Source organism: Aethalodelphis obliquidens, unplaced genomic scaffold (assembly GCF_003676395.1).
Source record: "Aethalodelphis obliquidens isolate GAN/ISIS:26980383/991018 unplaced genomic scaffold, ASM367639v1 scaffold6, whole genome shotgun sequence".
NCBI lineage: Eukaryota > Metazoa > Chordata > Mammalia > Artiodactyla > Delphinidae > Aethalodelphis > Aethalodelphis obliquidens.
Genome location: NW_020837950.1, coordinates 2960250 through 2980137, shown reverse-complemented (window position 1 = coordinate 2980137; position 19888 = coordinate 2960250). Strand labels below are relative to the sequence as shown.

The following is a 19888-nucleotide window of genomic DNA, read 5'->3' as shown; positions in this document are numbered from 1 at the left end:
GCCGTGGAGCAACTAAGCCCATGTGCCGCAACTACTGAGCCTGCGCTCTAGAGCCCATGCTCTGCAACAAGAGAAGCCACTGTGATGAGAAGCCAGTGCACCACAACAAAGAGTAGCCCCCGCTCGCCACAACTAGAGAAAGCCCAGGAGCAGCAACAAAGACCCAACGCAGCCAAAATAAATAAATAAAATAAATTAACAACAACAACAAAAGACTAGTGATTATCAAAAAAGACAAGAGATAAGTGTTGGCAAGGATGTGGAGAAAGGGAAACACTTGCGCATTGTTGGTGGGAATATAAATTGGTGAAGCCACTATGAAAAACAATATGGAGGATCCTCAAAGAATTAAAATTAGAACTACCATATAATCAGACTCTAATTCTGGGTGTATATCTGAACAAAAACTAACTTGAAAAGGTATATGCACCCCCATGTTCACTGCAGCATTATTTACAATAGCCAAGGTGTGAACACAACCTATGTGTCCATCAATAGATGAACGAATTAAGAAAATGTGATATATGTATATACAATGGAATATTATTCAGCCATGAAAAAGAATGAAATCTTGCCATTTGCAACAAACGGATAGACCTTGCAGGCATTATGCTAAGCGAAATAAGTTACAGTGAAAGACAAGTATCATATGATCCCATACGTGTAATTAAAAAAGAAAACCAAGCTCAGAGAACAGATTGACAGTTGCCAGAGGCAGGCGTGGGTGGGGTAGCACATGTGGGCAAAATGAGTGAAGGGGTCTGTCAAAAAGTACAGACTTCCAGTTATAAAATAAATAAGTAATGGGGATGTAATGTACAGCACAGTGACTATAGTTAATACTGTATATTTGAAAGTTGCTAACAGAATAAACCTTAAAAGTTCTCATCACAAGAACAAAGTTGGATAACTATGCATGGCGTTAGATGTTAACATTACATTAGCTTCAGGTATACAGCATATGATTCTATGTTTGTGAACACTGCAAAATGATTGCCACAGTAAGTCTAGTTATATGTCAATTATATCTTAATTTTAAAAAATAAATAAAAAGCAAGAACAGCCTACACAGCAACCAGTGAGAACAGATCATTGACCAATATGAACTGAAGCCAGCCTATATGGACTGGTGGACCATATCTACCCTAGCACCACCTTTCTTGGAGGAGGGAAGGGAAAGGCATGTGATCTAACCTACCAATCAGGGTACCCATAGCTAAATGGATTGTGTCCAAGATGGAGATGTGACTCCCATCAGATCAATCCAAGTTGGGACTCTGCATTTCAGTTGGTAGGAAGAGGCTGCCTGTGAAAGAAGCCATACTAGGTGAAAGCAGAGCGTGAGACAGTGAGAGAGAACCTTCCTGATGAAGGCATGGAGACCCAAGATCCAGTGATGCCTGCTGTCTTCAGTATGAGCCGTCCTAGTTTTGCTTGTTTGACATCTACAGCTAAAGAGTTCTGACCAACACACACACACACACACATATGTGAAAACAGAGGTCAACACAACACAATTAAGGCATGAGAGGTGGGTGGGGAGAGAGAATGAAAAAACTTAAAACACCAAAACTTAGGCAATGAATTGACACAGTCTAGGAGATAGGGGTGCTGGAGTTGGATTGAGAAACCCAACAGCTACTTTGCCCCATACGCACTGATTCATGAAACAGAACAGAATTTGCCCAGGGTTGGGGAGGAAGAGAGAATTTTTCCATGCCTCTGTCTTCTCCCTGGTCCAGAGACCAAGAGACGTTATTCCAACTGAAAAAGAGGATAGTACAGGTGCTGATTTTTGAGGCAACCAATTTACTAGAATCACATTCACACATTTCTACATTCATGTGGAGACCGAGATTCCCAGGAAACAAGAGAACAAAGGGAGAAGGGAGAAGGGACAACATGTACTTAGCCAGTAAAACAGAAGAAAAAAATTGTTCAATCTCAGTTGTAATTAAAGTATAATATTATAATTAAAGAAACAACATGAGATAGTATTTTCATGTATCAAATTGGCATTGATAATACCCAAAGTACTGGTCAAAGTGTTTAAAGTGAAGCACTTTGATAAAAGCTTATAGCAGGAACTTAAATTTTTAGAAAGCAACTTGGCATATGTATCATACTTTTAAAATCTCCTACTTTGAATAAGTAATTCTACTTCTAAGACTTCAGTCTAAAAAAGTAGGGATTTATATTAAAGGATGTTCATCACAGATTACCTAGGAGAGTTAAAATGTGAAAATTTAAATATATGGCTAAGTAAATGTCCCTATGTCTAGAGAATAGTTCAATCGATTATGACATGCCAAAAGACGGAATACTAGGCAGCCAGTGAAAAACATTTTGTTGAGGTATTTCTGGGTAAAATTATTTATTTATGGGTAAAATTATATAATGTCTGGAATGCGTTTAAAAATATTCCAGCAACGAAAAGTGGGGGGACAGGGATGAAATAAAATTGCAAAATGTTGATAATTGTTAAAACTGGGAGATGTTCACATAAGAGTTCATTAAACTATTCTCTCTACTTTTGCATATGTTTGAAAAACTCTACCTTACAAACTTAAAATCATAGTTTTAAAGAATAGCAAATAAAATAGAAACATGACTCAATTATGAATAAACATTAGGAAGTACAATATTAAATAAGTACAAGATAGAAAATTGCTTATTCATATAGTTTCTAACCTTTTCAAATATATTTTTATATTTTATATTTAAATATAAATACATAAAATATACTAATATATATATTTGAAAAGGTTAGAAACTATATGAATATATATTTTAAAATATATAGTATAAGCTTAATTTCATTCAAGTCTTTTTCTCCATGCATCGTTAAGAGCATAGAGCTGTCCAAAAGAAAAATCAATGAAAGTCACATAGGTAATTTAAAATTTCCTAGTCACCATATTTTATAATGTAAGATTTTTAAAAACAAGTGAAATTTTAACATATTTTAACCCAGTATATAATATTATCATTTCAACATCAATAGAAAAATTATGAGATAATTTACGGGTTTTTTTCATACTAAATCCCTGAAATTGACTCTTTTACGTCTACAGCTGATCTGGACTTGGAAGTGCTGCATTTCCAGTGCCCAATAGCCACACGAGGCTGGTGGCTATCATAACGGCAGTACAGAACTAGCCCTTTTAAGCCTCTCTCCCTTCGTACTGGACTCCTGGGTAGTCTAATTGCACACTAGATAAATCAGCTAGGACAATGCTGCTCTAACCCCTAGCCTGTTCTCTTAGAAGACTGACACACCACGCTCAAGTACACCCCGCGCTGTCAGACAATGATAAGGAGTCCTCAGGGCCCATGTACTTGACCAGGTAGAAGCCCAGCTTCCCTTCCTTTCTTATTTCTTCTTCTTTCTCTCGCCAAGGTCCTGGCCGGAAATGATTATGCCTCTCTGACAGGCCTCCAAGGGACCTTGTTCATGTTCTTCTCTCTTTCTCTCTGTTACTCTCTTCCATTTTCTCTTTTGCACAAAAACGTGCATGTACCTATGCTGTATGCACTGAGTTTTGTCCCTCCAGTTTTATAATAAAGTCCTAACCCCCAGTACCTCAATAGGACACTATTTGGAGATGGGGGTCTTTAAATAGGTAATAAATGAGGTCATTAGAGGAGGCTGTAATCTTACTGGTGTCCTTAAGGAAAATTAGGACACAGAGGGTAGAAGGGGAGGGCCACATGAAGCCACACGGAGGAGATGGCCACCTACAAGCCAAGGAGAGAGGCCCAGAACAGATCATTCCCTCATGGCCCTCAGAAGAAAACAACCCTGCTGACACCCTAGTCATAGACTCCTACCCCGAGAACTGTGAGAAACTACACTTCTGTTGTTTCAGCTCCCCAGCCTGTGATACTTTGTTATGGCAGCCCAAGCAAACTAATACACACTACACGCAACTTCAGCCTTCTCTTTCCTCTAGTAAGCTAAGTTCAGTTGGCATTGGTTGAGAATTCTTCTCTACTTCTGTCTAGAGAGGAAGTGCTGTGGACATGAGGCAGGGAAAGAACACTTTATGGGCAACAGAATTCTGTGATTTGCAGAAAACTGGGTCAGAAATTGAGATATGCCACCTGTCCTTTTTCTGCACCAGCTTACTGTGTTCTCTAGAGCAAACCACTTAATTTTCCAGGGACTCAGTCTTCTCATCTGTAAAGTGAAGGCTTGAATTAGATCATCTCTCCTGCCCCGAATAATCTTAACATTCCACAGCTCAGCCTGGCTCAGACACGAGTCTGTCTCCTATTCTACACCCACAGCTTCCTGGATGAGGCACAGAGAAACAGACAGTGGTTAGGACAATATTTAGCTTTCAAAATGTTTTTAGTATAAATTATTTTAGCTTGAAGCTGGTTGTTTGCATTTGCCTGCTCAGATGCTTCCCCGCTATGTAAACATATAAGCTTGGGGAGAACGTAAAGGGAGGTGAATGAACTTGCAATCATTGTGTAAACTGTGAATGAGCATTAAACGTGAGACTGAAATGCCTCACGTTTGTGATACGTTTGAACCACGCTGCTGGTAAACCACGATTTCTGCACTTCATTTTTCTTGACGTGGGACCATAACGAATGCTTGGAGTTCTAAGAGGGAACTTAGGACTTGTCCTGTCACATCACCATCTTGGTGATGTATTTATTTCTATCTCTTCAGGGATGCTTAGGAGACACAGTGTGGCCTCTCTGAGGATTAGAAACCACCTTCTGCCTCAGTTGTTCTTTTTTTCTGGAAAGGAGTTAAAGGCCTCTGGTGTTATAAGAAATATCTGAGTCACGGGCGGACACCAAAGCATCTATTCCAGCCTTCCAATGAGAAACAAATAAAGGCAACATTATTTCTAAATATAACTGCAATGGCTTAAGTTCTTCAGAAAAGGTGGACCGGGACTTCCCTGGTGGCGCAGTGGTTGAGAATCTGCCTGCTAATGCAGGGAACACCAGTTCGAGCCCTGGTCCGGGAAGATCCCACATGCCACGGAGCAACTGAGCCTGTGCACCACAACTACTGAGCCTGCGCTCTAGAGCCTGTGAGCCACAACTACGGAAGCCCGTGCATCTAAAGCCCGTGCTCCTCAACAAAGAGAGGCCACTGCAGTGAGAAGCCCATGCGCCGCAACGAAGAGTAGCCCCTGCTCGCCGCAACTAGAGAAAGCCCGTGCGCGCAGCAACGAAGACCTAACGCAGCCAAAAATAAATTTATATTAAAAAAAGAAAAGGTGGACCAAGGACACCAATGCCATCAATATAGGCAGTGTCCTCTTCGAGAAAGCACCTGTTGACACAAGGCCACCGGCTACAACATAAAGCCTCAAGGAAACCCACAGACCAGAAACCCTCGTGTTGCCAACTGCAACCAGGCTTAAACAAAATGTTCGCTCTTGGTAGAGAGCCCCACAGAAGGCCTTCCCGCCTTGAATGCACAAGCTCGGCCAGAGCACAGCACTTACAGTCACCATAGGAAATTCTGCTCGTGCCAGTTGTAAAATAACATCCCCAATACGACTGTTTGGAGAGGAAGTTCCAACCACAAGAGACAGACTAAACAGCTGAATTCCTGAAAGCATCCAAGTCATTCACGCTAGGGCAAAGGCGTCAGATTCGCCTTTGCCAGTGCCCAGCCTGTGCTGGGCTGCAGGCTGATGGGTCTCTGCTGAGGCTACCTCACCTGCCCACGAATCCAGGTCCAATCTTCCATCAGGGAAGGCTCCAGGCTGCCCCAGGAGTTGCTAGCAAGCATCATCTGCTCTAGACATTTCCCCCTCCAGAAGCCAGCTACACCGATGCTCTTTTCTCCCTTTGGGTCCAAAGATCCCATCAGGGGAGCCTATTTATTGTTTTCCTGGCTTATACAACAACAGCAGGGACGTTCCCCCGGAAAGGGCTCTGGTTTTAAGCCCATATGCTCCCTGGCTGCAGAGAGGGCCACGCAGCAGCACAGAGCAGGATTTTGTTTATTTAATTGCCTCTGGGCAGCACAGCTGGCCTGGCCTGGGAAGGGGAGAACCGAGATTTACCTTTTATTAAGACTGTAGTAATCCTCTAGGTGACCATGGAAGCGGGGGCTGAGGGACACGGGGTGTTGAAGAGGAGAAGAGGCCCCATAAGTCACACGCAGCAACTCGATTTGCCTGAGAAGCATGTTAAAAAGAGAATCCTGGGCTCCAATCTTCCATGAGGAATTAGAATCCCAAAGACAGTAGTTCTCAGCCAGGGACGCTCTTGCCCCCCAAGAGACATTTGAAGATGTCTAAAGACATTTGTGGTTGTCACAGCTGGGGAGGTTGCTAGTGGCATCTAGCGGGTTGGGGTCAGGATTGCTGGTAAATATCCTACAATGCACAGGACAGCACCCAACACAAATCACCCAGCCTAAACATCAATACTCCGAGGCTGAGAAACCTCGCTGTGCGGGTTAGAGGGGTGCCAAGTACCTGTGTTTTTAAATAAACTCTGCAGGTGATTCCAATGTAATCTGAGGTTTGCGAACTTCTACCCACGTGTTGTCAACTAGCTGACAATATCAGGTTGTCAGGGCAGCTAGGGTGGGTTGAGGTAGACATGGAATACACTCAAATCAGTAGCACTGAAGACAGTCACAACATACTTTACAAATTTATTCCACATAAGACCCATGGGAGACTTTAATAGGACTTACAAAGGGACCGTGGGCATGAGTCAACATAGGGTCCAGTTACCCCAAGCAGAAAAGCAAAGGAACGCTGAGCAGCTGTGACTCTGAAACATCAGCCTCACTGCCAATTTTCCCATCATTATAGCTTTGTTGGCTTCACTGATTCTTCAGGAGTTTGCAAGTCCTCTCTGGCAGTGTGCTATGCTTCTGGGTAGGGCCGTATCTTCAACCTTAAGTGTCATAAGTGGACCGTGGGGAGAACAGGAGTTACATCTAGGGCTTGTATTGTAGTTATTTGTCGTGCCACAGAAGGCTAAGGGAAAGATGTGAAAAAGTTCAGGAGAAACATCTCAACTTTCTTCTAGTGCTCAAGAGTACCACACTGAGAGTCAAATGATTTCTGCTCTACTTTCTTTCTCTTCAGCAACCATACACTTGGGCCCAGCTGCTATCTCTGGGGGCCCTGGTGTCCTTGCCCAAGATAATGCTCGACCTAACTCGCTGAACTGCTGTAAGGATCACTGAGAGAAGGTCTGAGGCAGGACCTCTTAAAAAATTAAAATGAGGACTTCCTTGGTGGTCCAGTGTTTAGGACTCAGTGCTTTCACTGCTGTGGCCCCAGGTTCAATCCCTGGTTGCGGAACTAAAACCCCACAAGCCGCGTGGAGGGACCAAAAAAAAAAAAAAAAATTTAAATGGAAAGAAGCGATTGTGCTTGTGGGTGGAAGGAAAGAAACCAGTAGCGGTAACCTGTTGTAAGACGGAAATGTTTTTCTGTTAAGTCATGGAGTTGAGATGATGGAAGGTGTTTATCATTTTCTTGGAATAATTATGATTCCTCGTGGCTGTAAAGAATCCGAAGAGAAATAGAAGCAGACTTTTCTTTCTGCATCATAATTTGAAGGTTTAGACTTTTTTTTTTTAAGGAACACAAAGAATATAATCAAAGTCATATGAGACCCACCAATATTTCCATTACAAGCTCAGCCTGTTTAATTAGGCTCTGTAGACCCCGAAAACAACTGAGACCAGGCTTTGTTGTTTTGTTGCTTAAGGCATGATTCTTTCTCCTTTTTGCAAATTCTACTACAATTGTTGTCTTCCTCCTGAAATATTTCCGTGACGTAAAACTTGCATCCTGCTATGGCCAGAAATGAAATAGCTCCCCTCCATCCAGGATAACAAACTATTTTACTCTGTTTTCCTACAAGGGCACATGAGAAATCAATTCAGTAAAATCAATTGGCTCACTACATTTGTAATGAAACTGAACATTATTTTTATTTTTAGTTTTACCATTCTATTCTATTAGTGAATATTTTAAAACACCACGTTAACGTTCTCAAAGGTAAACATATTTTTTATGATAATGTTACTCCCTTGATATAGACTGGAATGAAATGAGGGATGACAAACGCCAGGGAAATGTGAGTTGGTTCAATGGTCAGCCACACCTCCCTGAATCGGCTCCCCAGCCCCAGCACTGTATGGACGCCAAGTAAATAAATACTTCCCCGTCACTCTCCCCTTCCTGCTACATCAAACTCATTTCCCCTGTGATTTCTCATTCATCTATTGGCTCAGATCATGAGCACAAGGGGTTGGGACTATCTTTACTCCTATGTTTGGTAGAACATCTAATAACTTGATAAAGGCACCAGCACCCCCATCCTGCAGAAAGGTAACCTCAAATACTGGAGTATTAGACTTAGTCAAGGCCAGTACTTCTGAGAGGTTTTCAGGGACCGCACCAGTGTAAGCCTTGTGGGTTAATCACTTGACCCTGACCTGAAGTCTTTCCACCTGCTTTTAATAAGTAACTGTCTTACCATTGTTTAGTTAGTTATTCCACATAACATGGTTTTCCTTATTTGACCACAAGGAAATAGGCAGAGAATAACTAAGGCCATATCTACATAAATGCAATGCCCTCTGTGAATATACCTCCTCTAGCCTCAAGTTCAAATCAAACAGACTCTCGTGGGAATCTCATGGGAAATGCCTAACAGGATTTCCTCCTTTAACTGAAACCACTCATCACCCAGCGGAGATGAAGAGATTCTCACTGCACCCCTCCTTTGGAAGACGATCCTAACACAAATGGTACGGCCCCTGAGGTTGCCCCCGAGGAACTGTTACTTTGGCAGACAAGCACAAAATGGTCATAGCAAAGTATCTAGCAATGTCCCTGAATGGAAGGGTGCCTAGACCAAAAGCAACTCCTGACCTAAAACGGTTTCCCCTTTCTCCTCCACGTTTGTCCTAGAACTCAGTGTGTTCTATAATTGTGCTCTATCAAAACTTGCTTAGCAGTGTTAATGTACCAACTCGGAATTAGAGCTCAGGCCACGACATTCCTAGTCTAGTGCTTCTGTTCTCACGTCACTTATTTACAAAGAGTTTTAGATACTGAAGTGACACAGCTTCCTTGGATGAATGCTCTAAATGCCTCTCAAGAGACTTTGCACTGAGGAAGCAGGAAGTGTTCACGAGAAATTTCTCCTTTGTTTTTCTATAATTAGCCAGCTCTCTTCCTCTTCTTGATTCTCCACCTAATGATGCATTACCTTGGGTGAACAACACCACAAAAGATGTGGGAGACTGCATTTATTACACTATGATGCAAATATTAGCATCAGGGTGGAATTTCTGCTCCAACCCCAGGAGCATTACTTTCTCTGCTGGTAGCAGATTCTAAGTATGGCGAACATGCTTTCAGCAGCGATCACTTCCTGGTTACTCAGGAAAATTTACCCTTTCATTTGATTGCTTTATTTCTAGCCTAAGCTGGTCATTAGCACGCCACTAGTGAAAAGACTCACCTCTAGGTCTGTTCCCTTTGCATTTTAGGGTGGCAGTGGGGAAGGTACATTGATTTTCCTGTAAAAAGTGATTTGCCTTAAACTGTGCGAAAAAGATATATATTTAAAGGCAGCCACGTGTGTGAACACCTGGCACTTTTTATGCAAACACCCAGCAAATCATAAAAGCATTGTGAGAATGCCTATAAATGCTTCGAAATGGTAAACAACACCCTTGAAGTTCTATGTGTACAATAGCCGTAGGTTCATCCTTTCTTAATTGAATGAATCTTTTGTCTGAGGGCCAATTGCTCATCCTATGTCCAGTCCTACTCCTGGGTGGAGAAGGGAGGGAGGGAGGCTGTGGTGTTTCTATCAATTGGTAGCCAGACGCTGGTTCTTTGGAAAGCATTGATTCGTTTTATTCCTTTTAGAGGAGGGCACGTGCTCATGCACACATGCACACACATCGTGAGAAGTTACAAAGGATTGGGATGTGGCCACTTTTCAGGCTCCGTTAGTATCTTCTCACTCCCTCCACTTTCTCTAACCCAACTTTGCACCCAGCCACCAGGCTCTGCCGTCAGCCTCATGAGACTCAGTGATGCCCAAGTTCCTCAGCAGTGGGCAGCCCTCGCACCTTCCTTTGCATTGCCTCCCCGTCTGACAGGAGTCCCAGCAAACCACATCCTATCACACAGCCAAGGCAGAGAAGGTCTTTGCCATTGAAAATGGAAAGAGCTCTCCATGAGTAGCACTCCTTCCTCATAAAAATACACACTCTGGTCCACCCAGTTCCTTCTTTTCAGGGGCTGATCTGAGACAGTATCCTAAGGCTGGGTGGAGCTCGGCCACTGTCAGTAACTGCTTCTCTATTCTCATTCAGAATGTGAAATGTTAGGGGACCCAAAGTATGTAATGAAATTTGCATAGTAATTGGTTTCAATCAGCCACTGGCTAAATATAAATGTCTCATAAAAACCGAAAAACAACCCACAATCACAAAAAAGCCCATTCCCAAGCCCATTACCCAGAACAGAGAGGAATCGAAAGTGAGTAATACACAGGGCCCTCAGGGTGAGTGCCTGGATGGCTCCTGGGGCTGGGACACTACGGTGTCTGGGCTTTATCTGCACCCCTTTCTACTAGCCTGGCCACAAACCCACTACGATGAGTGAGACCTCACCCTCAAGCCTAAAAGCCAGGATCAGCAGGGACAGAAAAACACCTTTGACACCACCATCTTTTGCTATTTAGAACAGCTTGTCTTTATGGTTCTGCTGCATTTGGGGCTCCTAACTCCAGGTGAAATGCAGGAAAGAGACACACACATAACTGGAGGTGGGGTAGGAGATCAGAACCCCCATGCTTCTTTGCTGAATGGATTAGGGTTCATCTCTGGAAAAGCACTAAATTACAAATTTGGTCCAATTAATCTGAGTTGTCTTACATGTTAGAAAAGCAGTCAATCCGCTTGCTCTGCCGGACGGCTTAAGCCCACTATCATAGCATGTGTTTGGATAAAAGCTCTTCCCCATGTAGCCCAAGTCTTGCTGGATTCATCTGCAATTCAAAAGCTGTGATTGAAAGAGACTTCAAATTCGCAGGTGTACAGCTCACTGGGGACATGACACAAGATTCAAAATGCAGGTGTCATTAGCGTCTAGTCTCATGATTTTCACATGGCCAGGAAAGGCCAAACATGAACACACCGGAACAAGGGCTGTTTTTTGTGGGGGGGGGGCAGGGAGAGAGAGGCGGGGTGGGTGGAGGAAAAAAGGTAACTGAAGACCCTCAATAGGGACAACATGTCCTACACCTTCTGGAAGCAATCAGAGGGAGTAAGCCGAACAGCCGACTGACATTCATGCACTTTCACCTGCCCGACCCCCAGAGAGCCGACTGGCTGAAGGGGCTCCAGAAGGAGGATGAAATCAACTTGGTCCCACTGAAAGCGGGGTCAGTTCCAAGGGCTTAATCTATTTCAATTCTTTTTTCTGCTTTAAATAAGGTAGATTTCCTGCCTAAAATCGGATCAGCCGTGTAACCATCCTGCTTTATCTAAGGAGCCCACACGGGTGAAGGGCTCCCTCTGGCATGAATGGGGCCACAAGGACCCTCTGCCAGGTGAAGCTGCCCAAGGCTAGACCTGAGCTAGAGAGATGTGCACTGTTCCCTTCCCAGAAGGTCCCCAGCAATATTTCCTACCCTTCTGGCCCTCTAATCATGCAGAGACTCAAGAAGTGGGAACATTATTTTACCTCCTGTCCCTAAGATGTACATAGATATCTACCCACGAGTTATGTCTGGGCTGATAAATGCTCACAAGTTCCTTAGTTCTTTTAAAAATGACTCGTTTCAGTATAAGATTTTAGAACTTTGGTAAGTAATATTTAATTTTTTTTTTTTTTAAAGGTGAAAGCAAGTTTATTTAGAGAGATACAAATTCTGCAGGCAGAATGCAGACTGTCTCAGGTGAAAGTGGCCCTGAGTGGAGGCGTGGTTAGTTTGGGGCTCGGTAAGTAATATTTTAGAACTTTGACATTTTTCTTCTAGTAGCAGGAACAAGATTATACAAACATTCTTTCATTTGCAGACACTGGTTCAGCTCTCACTTGTTTGCTCTAACCACTGCTGTGATCCCTTTAGAGTGATCAGAAGCCTCCAAGTTCCAGGACTTCTGTTATCTAAAACTGATGCTATCAAAGCCATTGTTTACTGCATGTTTTAAGAGTAAAACTTGCTTTCAGAGGAGAGTGACAACAGCTTCTTGTAAGCTGCAGGGGAATCCACCACTGCATTAGCGGTAGTTGGTGTTAATTTCTGCTGTCCTTGCATGGATCATTCATGACAAAGGTTGACTTGGCCACAGTTAAAACTGGATGTTGACTATTTTGAGTTGTTCCAGTTCTGTTTGCTCAGGCTACTAATCAATACCACATCCAATGCATTTAAATAAAATAAAATGGCACAGCAACTACACTGTGCTTGCCGACAGCTTCAAATGACAATGCAGCTTCACTTAAATGTACTCCGACACCAGCCTCCAAGTCAAGTGCTACACCAGCTTGCAAAGCTCATTAAGAAGCATTGGGACTTCCCTGGTGGCACAGTGGTTGAGAATCCGCCTGCCAATTCAGGGGACACGGGTTCGAGCCCTGGTCCGGGAAGATCCCACATGCCGTGGAACAACTAAGCCCATGCGCCACAACTACTGAGCCTGAGCTCTAGAGCCCATGAGCCACAACTACTGAAGCCCACGCACCTAGAGCCCATGCTCCGCAGCAAGAGAAGCCACCGCACTGAAAAGCACACCCACCGAAACGAAGAGCAGCCCCTGCTCGCCACAACTAGAGAAAGCTTGCGGGCAGCAATGAAGACCCAACACAGCCAAAAATTAATTAATTAATTAATTTTTAAAAAAAGAAGGATTATTGCATCAGGAACAGAGCTTTCTGTTGGAGTCATCATTGGCAAAGAGTTGTTACAGATTTAAGTGTCCTTGCTTTTTGGGGTCAAACATTTGTCTTTAGTAAAATAAAGGCATTGGAATAGATTCTAAAAATAACTGGCAGGAATGTGTTCTATGACTTGAGGCTTCTCCAGTGGCTGGGTGGAGGTATCGACCAAGTCAGGACACAGAATAAACTTCAGCAAAATGCTCTCTAAAATCATTCGACTTGGCAAGGTCATGTTAAAAAAGAGAGGCTGGGTTGAATACAATGATTTCTCGGAGGAAAAGAGTGAAAAACCAGTGCCAAATTATTCGCATGGTGGAAAGTTCTACACTTTGGGAAGATGAGACTTGGTTTCTAAAAAGCTGATCAGCATATTCCATTGCTTTTTTTCTGAAAGAAATTTACAGTTCATAATTCTTTAATTCCAGTCTCTATTTATATCAAGTGGAAAAAGAGGACATCTATTCAGATGTGTGTCAGAAACTCTTAGGATCACCAAACAGTTCTGAGTACTTAAGAACAGTCAGACAATGGACATTATTAAGCTCAACAGAGAAGAACACACATAAGTTGAAACAGGAGGATTTAACACTTAGCAATAGCTTTAAACTCTGTAAGCTCACCGAGTCATAAAAAAATTAGGCCAAGAAGCTTGAAAGAACACAGATCTATGTTTTTAAAACACACAAACACTGAAATGAAAATGTTAACACGTGAAATGCTAAACTCCTTAAAAAATATCTTTATAAGTATAAATAAGTATAAATAAAAATTTGAAGAATTAAACTAACACAGAGAAGTTTTGACAAGAAAAAATTAGGTACAGGAATATTTGGCAAATACACACACACATAAATCAGCTGCTCCGGATGACATATACCCCCGGGGAATAAAAGAATTTGACTAACATGCTTACTGAACAATGGTGCAGTAAAGATGAATAATTATTTCTGAAAAATTACCTTGCACACAGGGGGATGTCAGAAGATTGGAAAAAGACCAACAACATGTGATAGTGATGTAGAAAGAAAACAGAAGGAAAGGGCAGTGAAAAATTAGTGTATATAGGAATAAACATTACGGAGGCAAAATGTAAAAGGTTCAGAATACCAGGGATGAACAAACAAAACAATCTGCATTTAGAGGACCGCACATGAGCGGTCTGAGATTATGTTGAAGACTTTAATACAGTTCTTGTTGTAGTTAAGAATGTAAAGGGATGGGGAAGGGGGCATTAAGGTGAACATGCCGTAGTCTTGGGAAAGATTTTATTTCCACTAGGAGTCTAAAGATTCAGAAGGGGGGCTGAAAATGGACAGAAATTTCAAACAAAGAAGGTATTAAGCACAGTCATAGGGACGTGTTTCAGAAGGTGTCTTAACAATCCACCATCACATCAGTCTCAATCGTTACCCTGATGGATGACCCGAGATGGGGTGTCAGAACATTTATGGATGACACCCAGGTGGAGAGAGCCACAGAAGATGGGAGACAGGTGGAAGAAAAAGAAATAAACTAGGTTAGGTTAGACACAGACACATCTGCAACTGGAGAGAATCCACTGAAGACAATGATATGAACAAGCTGGAGAAATAGAGAAAACAACACAATCTAGGGATGAGAAAATTAACCATGAATTCACACCAAACAAGAATGGGGGTGTGTGGAGAGGGAGGTCATTGGTATTTGACGTTCCAATGTAAACTATATTCAGAGCTCATTGAGACCCAGAGTAAGGTTTAACTAGGTACAAATCCCTCCCCCACCCTCGTTCAGGAATAATCCAGCAAAGAAAGATGAAAGCAGAAGCAGCGGGAAGTTACATCGCCCAGCACTCCCAGATGCCAGCTCTTTTTCCGTGGGTATCACTGGCTACGCACAGGAATCCTGTGCTGTAGGACTCACCATTCCCATTTCACAGATGAGACAACCGAGGCCAAAGAGGTTAAGGCCACGTAAGGAGACATAGAACTAGAAAGTGTCAGATCTAGGGTTTGCGAACAGCACAGCCTGACTCCAAAGCCCACGCTCGTCCCAACATCAGATGCCCTCACAGCTCCCTCCCTCACTGCCTTCTGGTTTCTGCTCAAGTGTCTCTTCCTTTATGTAAGAGAGTCTTCCTTATAGCAATAAACCAGGGCAAAGAGATGCTGTTTTATTTCACAACGCTTCTATCTATTTGATATGCTATTTATTGTCTTGCTTACTGCCCTCTCACTGGAATATATGTTTATTGCACAATCCTCAGTCTCGAGCATGCCTGCTATTTCATAGGCACTCAATAAATATTTATTAAATTATACGCTTCCCAGAAATGAATGCTTTCTTTTCCTTACCTAAATGCACACTAATTCATCTACCATTGGTTGCCTAGTTTGGAAAATAAAAACAAAAAAACCCCCACACTTATAAAACAAAACGCTGAACAGAGAATGAGAACTTCTAAGAAGTGGGAAATGTCTCGCTGGATTCTTCCAGACTATTAATTTATGTCTACTGTACCAAGCAGTCAGTCTGTTTCTGTAAGGTACTGTTTTCATGAATAGAAATTCCCTGCTTCTGTTAAATAAAGAATCTGAAGGCGAACCAAATCATTGGATTCCTTGGAGGTCCACATGCCTTGATCTAACTCTGTCAACCAAACCAAGGAACTAAGGGGAGATGGACCTGCGTGCAGAGAAAGTGAGTGAAAGGTGAGAAAATCAATTCATTGACCGGATGCTTTCTTTACTGATGCCAAGCAACTGAATGGGGGATTAAAAAACAAACAAATTGACCACATTTCCCACAGAATAGCCTATATTGTCCGGTTCTTCTGTAACTAAAGAAACAATGCCTGAGTCACAAAGAATGCTTTTTCATAGTCTCCTTTACCCTCAACCATCCTGTATTTGAGTCCTAGATACCATTCCCGTCTAGATGCTACTTGGACTTTTAAATTCTCTGAAGCTAACTATAAGTGTTTGGGGCCTTTTCAGGGAGAATCAGTACCTCTCAGGGGTTGAATCGTTTTTCTGTGATGTTAAAAGGAATTATAATTCCCTGATGGAGTTGGGCTGCTATCCTGCATAGAATCTAAAGAGACCAAAAGAGGGGAACCTCTTCAGGGAGAAGACTTTAGAACTCAGACACTGACACCACCACCCAATACCACCACATGGGTATCTTTTTAAAATAGAAAAATACGCAGGGAGCAAAGAAAGGAAGTTGCTTGTAGAGTAGCAAAGACGGAAGCGTAAGAAGAGCTCGCATTGGTCATTAATGCTCATGTGGCAGGCATGGTACTGGAGCTGCATGTGATCTCAACTTAGTCCTCCATAAGGCCGATCTCGGAGGTTAGGGCAGCTAAGACACACACTCAGCAAGTGACAGGTCCAGGGTTTGTCTGGTTCTCTGGAGTCCACACTCATGACCATAATGCTACATGACTTGCACATCCCTGATGACACTTCCGACCTTCACAGGGTTTGTCACATGGGGTGGGGAGTGAGGGTGGAGGGAGCTTCTACTTTTGATGGTGCCCAGATGTTTTTCTATAAAAACTGCAGCAGCATCTTGGAGGGAAGGGTTATTCCAAATGCATTTGCAACAGAATCCCTTTGATCCTCTTAATCTATCGTCAATTAGCTCATGAGGCCAAAAAACATTTTTGGCTGACCACTTTAAAGAACGTCTTTGGGACCACTTGTAGTCAGTCCCCTTATGCCTACTCCAGTGGAAAAAAATAGTTGTCCATGCTAGAAAGTCTTCAGCGTAATTTCAACTGGCCAGAGAAACTACCCAAATATTTCACCCAGAAAAGTTTCATCTATAAAGCAGTTTACTTTTTGGGTTCAGAATCCATCTCAGTCCCCCAGCCTGGCTCTAGTGAATTGTAAAGGCCTGGAACAACCTGAGACACACCCCAGCAATGCCATCTCCATGGCAGCAAAGGGAGATGCAGAGGAAAAGCAGCCCTGGTCCTAGAATCAGGATGCCTGCATTCCAGGATGGCTGGATCATCTTGGGGAACTTCTTTAACCTCAACGATGCTTAGTTGTCTCATCAATAAGATGGGGATTCACTACATTTGCTATGAGGTTCAAATGAGGTAGTTTACCATCACCATGGCTAATGTTTACAGCGTCCTTGCAATGCTCCAAGCATCTACTAAGTGCTTCCTGTGTATATTTAATTTTTACCCCATGGGGTAGGTACCATCATTAAAAACTGATTTAAGGATGAGAAACTTGGGGCCCAGCTGAAGTTAAGTAATTAATCTATCCAAAGTTACACAGCTGGTAAGTGATGCGTCAGAACTTGAACTCAGATCGGAGTGACTTCTGAAGCCACGGTTTTAATTGTAACTGCTTCACGATTGGGCTCCGCCTCTCTGCTGCCACCATTTGTATATGAAAGCCTTGGAATTATATGAAAATCCTCGGATTGCCACATTCCAGTACGAAGCTGTATTATTGTCAAATGGTCTCAGGTTGCATTTGTACAAAATTGATCAAGGAAGTCCCACGATAGGCCTCTCTGAGCATGCCCAGGCGTTCATACACCCTCAGAGGACACTCGCTTCCTTAAAGGCAACGTGTGTGGTCCCATGCATCGTTATATCACATCTATGCCATTGCTTTGCCCAAAGCTGTTCAAGTTTTAACAACTAACTCCAGTTTTATTGTTTCCTGAGGAAACATTAGAATAATGAATGTGTTAGCACTGTTTCCCCAAAAATGTCATGACTTGTTTGAGGTCACACAGCTTGTTACTGGTAGGACTGAGTTATTTGGGTGAATTACTAGACCTCAGTTTCTTCTACAAAATGGGCAGACTGGGCTGGATCATCTCCACAGCCCCCTTTGGCTCGGAAAAAAACCACGGCTCTGGGCCACGGACTCCACCAGCCAAGAGACATGCTGGATCCAGCGTTCCTGTGTAAACTGGGGAAGGGGGAAGATGGGTAGGAAAGAGGCAAAGAGAAGTAGGAGCTGCAATGTCAAGGTAACAAGGAGCTAAGTGGTGAGGAATGACTGCAGGGAGGAAGCGTGGAAGAAGGTCCAGAGAGAAGGACCCACCACGGAAGCAGAGTTGTGTAGGAGGCGAGGCCCTCATCCACTGACAGATGGCTCGGGTGCCTCCCCAGGCTTCACCCAGGAATGCTGGTCACCCCTTTCTCAGCTCAGGTAAGGCACCTACCTACCTCTTCAGTGAGGGAGGGAAGGAGGGAGGGAATGTATGGTTTCAACAACTCCATTTCCCTGACCTTAGCCCATCCCTGCTCACAGTGGACGAAGTTTAGTTATTATCAGATGTTATTAAATCAAAGACTCCATCTATTGTAGGTGCACCATTATTTTACAGAAATAGAAAAAAGACGCACTTCCCATTATCTTTGTATAGTGCCACTTACAAGATGCAGCCTACTCTCGTACTAAGAAGTATCTTAGAATTGATGAGTTGTTCTAATAACTACTGCTATTACTACTAATAAAACCCATAATTTAAGGGTTTGCTATGTACCAGGAACTGTACTAAATGCTTTATTTAACTGCATTCAATACTCACAATCTGTGAGAGAGGTGTTACTACCCTCACTTATAGATGAGAAAAAGCTCAGAGAGGCTAAGTAACTTGCCCAAGGTTGCTCAGCTGGCAGAGACTGAATAGGAAGCTGAGTCAGCCTGACTCCTGAGCATGTGCCTTTAATCACCAAGTTATCTCGCCTCCAACCTTCAAGTGGTGGGCCACTTGATTACGGGTAGAACTGCCAATGAAGGAAGAGGGTGGGGAAGGGGCCACAGGTATTCCCTTGGCCCACTGATCAAGAAAGCTCTGGATAGGCAGGAGTTAAACACAGGAGCAGTGGGCTTAGAAGGGCACCAGAGTTCCCAGAGCAAGTTCTGTAGGGAACTAAGAGAGAAAGAGAAATAAGAAGGGGGAGGGACACAGACAGACGGTTGGTATCTCAGTGCTGTCACCGGAAGGGGGGTTACTCTAAGACCTATGATTATACCTCAAGGCATGCATGAGCCCTTCCAAGAACCTGACCAGGGACCTAGTCAGTGTGAATTCATGATTCTGTTTGTTTGTTTGAAGAGGACTCCTCTAAATGCTTCAGTTTTCTGTATGAACACCAAGGGGGGAAAGCGGGGTGGGTGGTGGTGGTGGGATGAATTGGGAGACTGGGACTGACATATATACACTAATATGTATAAAATAGATAACTAATAAGAACCTGCTGTATAAATAAATAAAATTAAATTTAAAAAAAAATGCTTCAGTTTTCATAACCCTGGAGCCTCCCCTGGACCCACTCTTGCGGTTTATGAAAGCAGGTGCAGTTCGGGGTAGAGGAAGCTGGAAGAGAGTGGGGTCCACGTGGGCCAGGCAAAAGAAGGAATGATGGTCAAGAAGGGGAAAATAACTAGGAGAAAAGAGGTCCGATTCTCTCGCCTGCAAGTTTTCGTTGGCTTGCAGATAAAGGCCATTTCCTGCCCTTCCAAGGCCAATCCCACAGACTGGCAGTGGGAAATTTCCTGTTTACTTTAATGAAGGGGTTGTGTTCTGATGCCAACCAGTCCGGAGAGCCTGTTCCTCCACGGCGGTCTCCAAAGTGATGACACCCGTGAGGAATGTGGGGAGACGGTAATAGAACTCTTATGTAGAATTTCCTGATCCTTTAACAATATTTTTGTATGTCTTATAATGGATATAATACAGTACTACATGTGCATAATTTATAAATAATCATACGTATGACAGGCATATGAAGAAATTTATTGATACAGGTCTGTGATGAAAAAATTGGGAGATTATCACCTTAGGGAAAAGGTATTTCCCCATCCTCTTTAAGTTCCCTCTCTTAAAGCTTCTGGGTGACAAGGTCATCGAAAACACCCATCTTGGTTAAATTCACAAGATTGTTCAGTGCTTTGGACCATGTCTTCCTTACATTTCCTTCAATTTGATAGGAAATTAAAATA

At 43.0% G+C, this 19888-nt stretch overlaps 1 protein-coding gene across 5 annotated transcripts in view; it reads right to left on the bottom strand.

The window, feature by feature from the left end:
- LNX1 (ligand of numb-protein X 1) overlaps window positions 1–19888 on the bottom strand; it is a 199445-nt gene that overhangs the window by 77771 nt on the left and 101786 nt on the right. The window lies entirely within an intron of this gene.